This window comes from Oryctolagus cuniculus, chromosome 1, assembly GCF_051225735.1.
Source record: "Oryctolagus cuniculus isolate XC-2025 breed Fujian yellow rabbit chromosome 1, ASM5122573v1, whole genome shotgun sequence".
Classification (NCBI taxonomy): Eukaryota; Metazoa; Chordata; class Mammalia; order Lagomorpha; family Leporidae; genus Oryctolagus; species Oryctolagus cuniculus.
The window spans coordinates 32723179-32730332 of record NC_142867.1 but is presented as its reverse complement, the minus strand read 5'-3'; the positions used below and the strand labels follow the sequence as shown (position 1 = coordinate 32730332).

Sequence of the window (7154 nt, the reverse complement as noted above, 5' to 3'; positions counted from 1 at the left end):
GAAAGTCAGTTATAGAGAGAGGAAGAGATAGAGAGTGAAATCTTTCACCTGCTGGCTCACTCCCCAAAAGGCTGCAAGCCAGGAACCCCAACTCCATTTGGGTCTCCTATGTGGGTTGCAGAGGCCAAAGCACTTGGGCCATCTTCTGCTGCTTTCATAGGCACATTAGCAGGGAGTTGGACCAGAAGTGGAGCAGGGGCCAGCACTATGGTGCAGTAGGTTAATTCTCTGCCTGTGGCACCACCATCCCATATGGGTACCAGTTCTAGTCCCTGCTGCTCCACTTCTGATCCAGCTCTTTGCTATGGCCTGGGAAAGCAGTGGAAGATGGCCTACGTGCTTGGGCTCCAGCATCTGCCAGTGAGACCCAGAGGAAGCTCCTGGCTCCTGGCTTTGGCACAGCTCTGGCCATTGTGGCCATTTGTGGAGTGAGCCAGTGGATGGAAGACCTCTCCTCTGTCTTGCCCTCTCTCTGTCTGTAATTCTACCTCTCAAATAGAACCCCCATTCATATGGGATGCTGTTGTCCCAGGAGTCAGCTTAACCTGCTGTGCCACAACGCAGTCCCCATAGAACTGTTTCTAGGATAATTTACACTTTAAAATATAAATATTTGTATATGTTAAGAGTAACAGTTTTTTTTTTTTTTTTTTTTTTTGACAGTGAGAGAGACAAAGAGAAAGGTCTTCCCTTTCTGTTGGTTCACCCCCAAATGGCTGCTGCGGCCGGCACACTGTGGCCGGCCCATTGCGCTGATCTGAAGCCAGGAGCCAGGTGCTTTTCCTGGTCTCCCATGCGGGTGCAGGGCCCAAAGACTTGGGCCATCCTCCACTGCACTCCCTGGCCACAGCAGAGAGCTGGCCTGCAAGAGGGGAACCGGGACAGAATCCGGTGCCCCAACCGGGACTAGAACGCGGTGTGCCAGCACTGCAAGGCAGAGGATTAGCCTATTGAGCCACGGCGCCGGCAAGAGTAACAGTTCTAACAAACCCTTGCTGCATGTGGCTCCTGGCCTGCTCTCTGCTTGGTATGGATCTAGACTTCCCTTTCTCCCTTAGATATAACCCTCACTCTCCTATGCATTTCTCTCACTGAATAAAATCCTTAAAAGTTAAAGAGAGAGAGAGAGAGAGAGAGAGAGAGAGAGAGAGAGAGAGAGAGAAATAGTCCTGGGACCAGTGCTGTGGTGTAGTAAGTTAAGCCTCTACCTCCTACAGTGCTGGCATCCCATATGGGTACCAGTTCCAGTCCTAGCTGCTCCAGTTCTGATCCAGCTCTCTGCTAATGTGCCTGGGAAAGTAGCAGAAGATGGCCCAAGTGCTTGGGCCCCTGCACCCGTGTTGGAGACCTGGAAGAAGCTCCTGACTCCTGGCTTCCACCTGGCCAAGTCCTGGCCGTTGTGGCCATTTGGGGAGTGAACCAGTGGATGGAAGGCCTCTCTTTCTGTCTCTCCTTCTCACTCTCTGTAACTCTGCCTCTCAAGTAAATAAAAATATTTAATAAAGCCAGTAACAATCCAACTTTATTTTTTTTTTAAAGATTTTCTTTGTTTATTTGAGAGTTACAGATAGAGAGAGGAAGAGACAGAGACAGGAGCTTCTTCCAGGTCTCCCACATGAGTGCTGGGGCCCAAGCACTTGGGCCATCTTCCACTACTTTCCCAGGCCAGAAGCAGAGAGCAAGATCAGAAGAGGAGCATCTGGGACATGAACCAGCTCCCACATGGGATGCTGGTGCAACGGGCAGAGGCTTAGCCTACTACACTACAGTGCTGACTCCTACATTTTTACTTTATTAAAATACTGAGTATACCCTGCTAATGTGCCCGGGAAAGTAGTGGGAGATGGTCCAAGCACTTGGATCACATGGAAGATTCAGATGGAGTTGCAAGCTCTTGGCTTCAACCTGGCCCAGCCCTGGCAGTTTGGGGAGTGAACCAGTTGGCCTGATCTGAATCCAGGAGCCAGGAACCTCTTCCAGGTCTCCCACATGGGTGCAGGGGTCCAAGCACTTGGGCCATCTTCTACTGTTTTCCTAGGCACATTGACAGGAAGCTGGGTGGGAAGTAGAGCAGCTGGGACTTGAACAGGCTCCCATGTGGGTTGCTGGCTTCACAGGTAGCGTCTTTATCTGCTACACCACAGCACTGGCCCCTAAAATATTTCCTGAAAGGACTTCCTCCTCCACTGCCAGAGATCCTGAATAGCCTCCTGCTCAGACATCCAGAAGGGTTCTTCACATAATAGATGAACTTGGCTTCCACTTTGGGAAGAGAACCACCCCTTCCTATACTGGCTTGCATTTTTACTTTAAAGTCGACTACAAAGCTAGGTATTTGTGATGTTTTAGGAGGTTTTTTTTTTTTTTCCCCTGCTCTTTGAAGGGTTCTGGACCTTTTGATCTTGGTGTTGATGGTTTTGAGTCTTTTCCATTTTGGTTTGATTTTTGTCTCTTTTTGCCTGCGGTATCTCACGTAGATTTGTTCACTGGAGGTTTTTGTTCAGTCTCCTCCTCATCCAAATCATCATCTTCATCTTCATCTTCATCTTCATCATCTTCTCCGTTGTCTTCAGCAGCAGCAAGCTTTGCTTTGTCTTGCGGTACCTTGCCGCCACCTCTGGGGCAGATCAGTTTCTGGATATATTTAATAGCTTCACGTCCTTCCCCTCGCCATCGTCTGACTCCACATCTCCCCCCACGGCTACTGAGTGCGGCCACTAACATGCACAGGCCCTGACCCCCACTTCAGGCTGCAGACCACAGGAGGCATCAAATCAGAGCCCCCACGGGAAACCATGGGCCTTGCAGGCATTTTCAGAGCTGCCAGTGTTACTGTAAGCGGACAGTCTTCCCAGTCCATTGTCTCTGTTTCAACCACGTGCGATTCGTCCTTTGCACCAGCACCAAAACGGCACATTCTTAAAGATAACTGGCACTCACATCTGTCCACTTCCTGTGTTCACTTTTTGTCAGACTTTGGTTCACAATTGAAAAGATAGTTATGGGGCCTCAGGGGGCTCATGTCCACATCCATTGCATTCCATGGGATGGTGGGACACGCATACGTGGGAGAGCAGATGGATGGAGAGAGATGCCCACTGCTGGGAAGGACAGCTGTGCAGGGCAGAATCACACCAGGAAAAACATATTTTTTAAATGAAGAAATTCTACCAGTGGATAATTATGAACTTTATTCAAAAGTTTCCCATAGGTTCTTTTTTCCCCTTATTTATTTTTCTGAAAACCTATTTTTAAATTTTTTTAAGATTTATTTATTTATTTGAAAGGCAGAGTTACAGGGGGGCAGAGGCAGGAGGACATAGTGTGGTATTGACTCTGATCATCTGGCTAGGGATATTTGCTAGGTTTTCCACTGCAAAGTTACTCCCCTCACTCTTCTTCTTCTTCCTCTTCCTCCCCCCCTTCTTCTTCATTTACTTATTTACTTGAAAGTCAGAGTTACACAAAGAGAGGGAGAGACAGAGAAACAGGGAGATCTTTCATCGGCTGGTTCACTCACCAGATGGCTTCAAGGGCCAGGACTGGGCCAGACCAAAGCCAGGAGCCAGGAGCTTCAACTGGGTCTCCTACACAGGTGGCAGGGGCCCAAACACTTAGGCCATCTTCCACTGCTATTCCCAGGCTTTAGCAGAGAGCTGGATCAGAAGTGGAGCAGCTGGGACATGAACTGGCATCCATATAGATGCTGGCATCTCAGGCTGTGGCTTTGCCCACTACGCCACAATGCAAGTCCCAACTCCTCACCACTCTTGATACTGTACTATTTAGAATGAAGTCACTACTATGTATAAGCAACACTTGCAATGAGGAGGTACAGTCTCCCTCCTTGAGGGCCAATTATCTACATAAATTATGTGGAATTCTTTTGCACAGAAATTTGTCTTTTCTTTTGCATTTATTTTTATATTTTAAAAAGACTTATTTTACTTATTTGAAAAGCAGAATGAGAAGGAGAGATAGAGAGATCTACCATCTGTTGGTTCACTCCCCAAATGGTGATAATGATCGACGCTGGACTAGGCCGAAATCAGGAACTAGGAACTTCTGGGTCTCCTACATGGGTGGCAGGATCCCAAACACTTGGGCCATCCTCCTCCGCTTTCCCAGGTGCATTAACAGAGAACTGAATCAGAAGTAGAGCAGCCAGGAATTAAACTGGGGCTCATTTGGAATACTGGCTTTGCAGGCTGTGACTTAACCTGTTGTACCACAATGCTGGTCCCTTGTTTTTATTTTTGAAGATTTATTTATTTATTTGAAAGGCAGAGAGAGAGAGAGAACGAGAGCGAGAGCGAGAGAGAGAGAGAGAGAGAGATCTTCTATCCTCCTCTGGTTCATTCCCCAAATGGCTGAAATAACCATGGCTGGGCTAAGCTGAAGCCAGGAGCCTAGAACTCCATTTATGTCTCCCACGCTGATGGCAGGGGCCCATTTACCTGAGCCATCTTCCACTGCTTTTCCAGATACATTAGTAGGGAGCTGGGCAAGAAGTGGGGTAGCTAGGCCTCTAGTCAGCATTCCTATGGGATGCCAGCTCCTCAGGCAGCTGCTTAACCTGCTTCACCACAATGCTGGCTCCTGTGTTTGTTTGTTTGTTTGTTTATATCCATAGAAACTAATGGATATTTATTTTATACTTGGGTTAAAGCCCAGTGATGTTTCATTTATTTTGTTGCTCAAACTGTTCCAGCTTTGGCCACTGGGAGCTCTTTCTGTTGGCTACTATGTCCCTTTAACCTACTCTCCTCTGTATAGACTTTCTTGTTTTTTGTTTTGTTTTCCTGCCCAATTCCTGGCATCTAGTTGGATTTTTACAGCAGTTCTACAAGGTAGGCATTACTATCTCCTTACTTATAGATGATGAGACTGAGATTTTAAGAGATTAAGTCGCTTGCCTAAGGTCATATAGGAAATAAGTGATGGGATTTGGGTTTTGCTCAGGCTGAAAGCTTTTCATATATGTAATGCTGATATTTTAAAATGTAATAAATTATACACTGTTTTAGGAGGAAAAGATTCCACAAACAATCCAGTGGATATATGCATTTCTTTGTTTTGAATTAAGAGGGGGGAAAAAGTGTTTACCTGGAGCCCAATACCCATTCCTTGGGAATCTCACAAGCCTTTGAGTGCATGAGTGCGTGGCCACCATGTGTCCACTCAGACTACTAGAATTCTAGTCATCTATGGCCCAGGGCTCCTCCATGCTCCTGTGGAAGCTGCTCTGTTCTGTGTGAAGGTTACTGCAAGTCCTGGTAGTACATGATGTCAGCCTATGATTTTGTTGCCAACGTCTTAAAGGCAGACATTCCTTTCATTCATTTCACAAGGTTTCATGAGATTCTCTGTTCTGCTGGAGCTAATACTATAATAGGAAGAGATAAAATAGACTAGTATGAAAGCAAATGAAATATGTATTTTTAAAACATGTTCTCTGCCAGCAACTGTTGCAAGTACTTTATATCTATGAACTAATTTAATCCTAAAAACAGTCAATTTAAACATTTATTTATTTGGGGGCCAGCACTGTGGCACAGAGGGTTAAAGCCCCAACCTGCAGCACCAGCATCCCATATGGGCTCCAGTTCAAGTCCCAGCTGCTGTGCTTCTGATCCAGCTCCTTGATAATGCACCTGGGAAAGCAGTGGAAGACGGACCAAGTCCTTTGGCCATTGCACCTGAGTGGGAGACCCAGAAAAAGCTCCTGGCTCCTGGCTTCAGACCTGCTCAGCTCTAGCCATTGCAGCCATTTGGGGAGTGAACCAGCAGATGACAGATCTCTCTCTGTCTCTGCCTCTCTCTGTAATTCTGTCTTTCAAATAAATAAATAAATACAATCTTTTAAAAAATTTTCATGTATTTATTTGAGAGAGAAGAGAGAGAATCCTATTGTTTGATTCACTTCCCAAATGTCTGCAATGGCAGGCCAAAGCTGGGTGCTGGGGACTCAATCCAGGTGTCCCATGTGGGTTGCAGGGAACCCCTCTCCCTGAGGCATCACCACTGCTCCCAGGATCTGCATTGGCCAAGTATCAGACTCAAGCACTCTGATGAGGGGTGTGATTGTGTTCACTGCTAGGCTAAACGCCCTCTCCAGAGCGATGTTGTTGTTGTTTTTAAGATTTATTTATACACGGGTGCAGGGGCCCAAGGACTTGGGCCATCTTCTACTGCTATCCCAGGCCATAGCAGAGAGCTGGATCGGACAAGGAGCAGCCGGGTCTTGAACCAGCGCCCATATGGGATGCCAGCACTTCAGGCCAGGGCATTAACACACTGCGCCACAGCACCAGCCCCTCTAAACTTTTTTTTTTTTTTTTGACAGGCAGAGTGGACAGTGAGAGAGAGAGACAGAGAGAAAGTTCTTCCTTTGCCGTTGGTTCACCCTCCAATGGCCGCTGCGCTGATCCGATGGCAGGAGCCAGGAGCCAGGTGCTTTTCCTGGTCTCCCATGAGGTGCAGGGCCCAAGCACTTGGGCCATCCTCCACTGCACTCCCTGGCCACAGCAGAGGGCTGGCCTGGAAGAGGAGCAACCGGGACAGAATCCGGCGCCCCGACCGGGACTAGAACCCGGTGTGCCGGCGCCGCTAGGCGGAGGATTAGCCTAGTGAGCCGCGGCGCCAGCCCCCTCTAAACTTTTAAAGACGGAAAAAATTTCAAAGTTTTGAAGATTTACACAAAGTGAAATTAAACACAGTATAGTCTGAATTTCTTTTTGAATAAAAAAATTAATGATCCAGACCGTGATATAAAATAATAGGTATTTAAAGTGCATCTGTTCCATAAACAGATGTACAGGGGCCGGCACTGTAGTGTAGTAGGCTAACCCCTCCACCTGTAGCACTGATCCATGTCCCAGCTGCTCCTCTTCCAACCCAGCTCTCTGCTATGGCCTGGAAAAGCAGTAAAAGATGGCCCAAGTGCTTGGGACCCTGCAACCATGTGGGAGACCCAGAAAAAGCTCCTGTCTCCTGGGTTTGGATCCGTTCAGCTCTAGCCTTTGTAGCCATTTGGGGAGTGAACCAGTGGATGGAAGACCTCTCTGTCTCTCCCTCTCTCTGTCTGTAACTTTGACTCTCAAATAAAATCTTAAAAAAAAAAAAAAGATTTATTTATTTATTTGAAAGTCAGA

At 47.2% G+C, this 7154-nt stretch overlaps 1 pseudogene; it reads right to left on the bottom strand.

Annotated features, from left to right (window-relative positions):
• Positions 1-2153: 2153 nt before the first annotated feature.
• On the bottom strand, positions 2154-2860 carry LOC100347801 (nucleophosmin pseudogene; annotated as a pseudogene).
• Positions 2861-7154: the final 4294 nt, after the last annotated feature.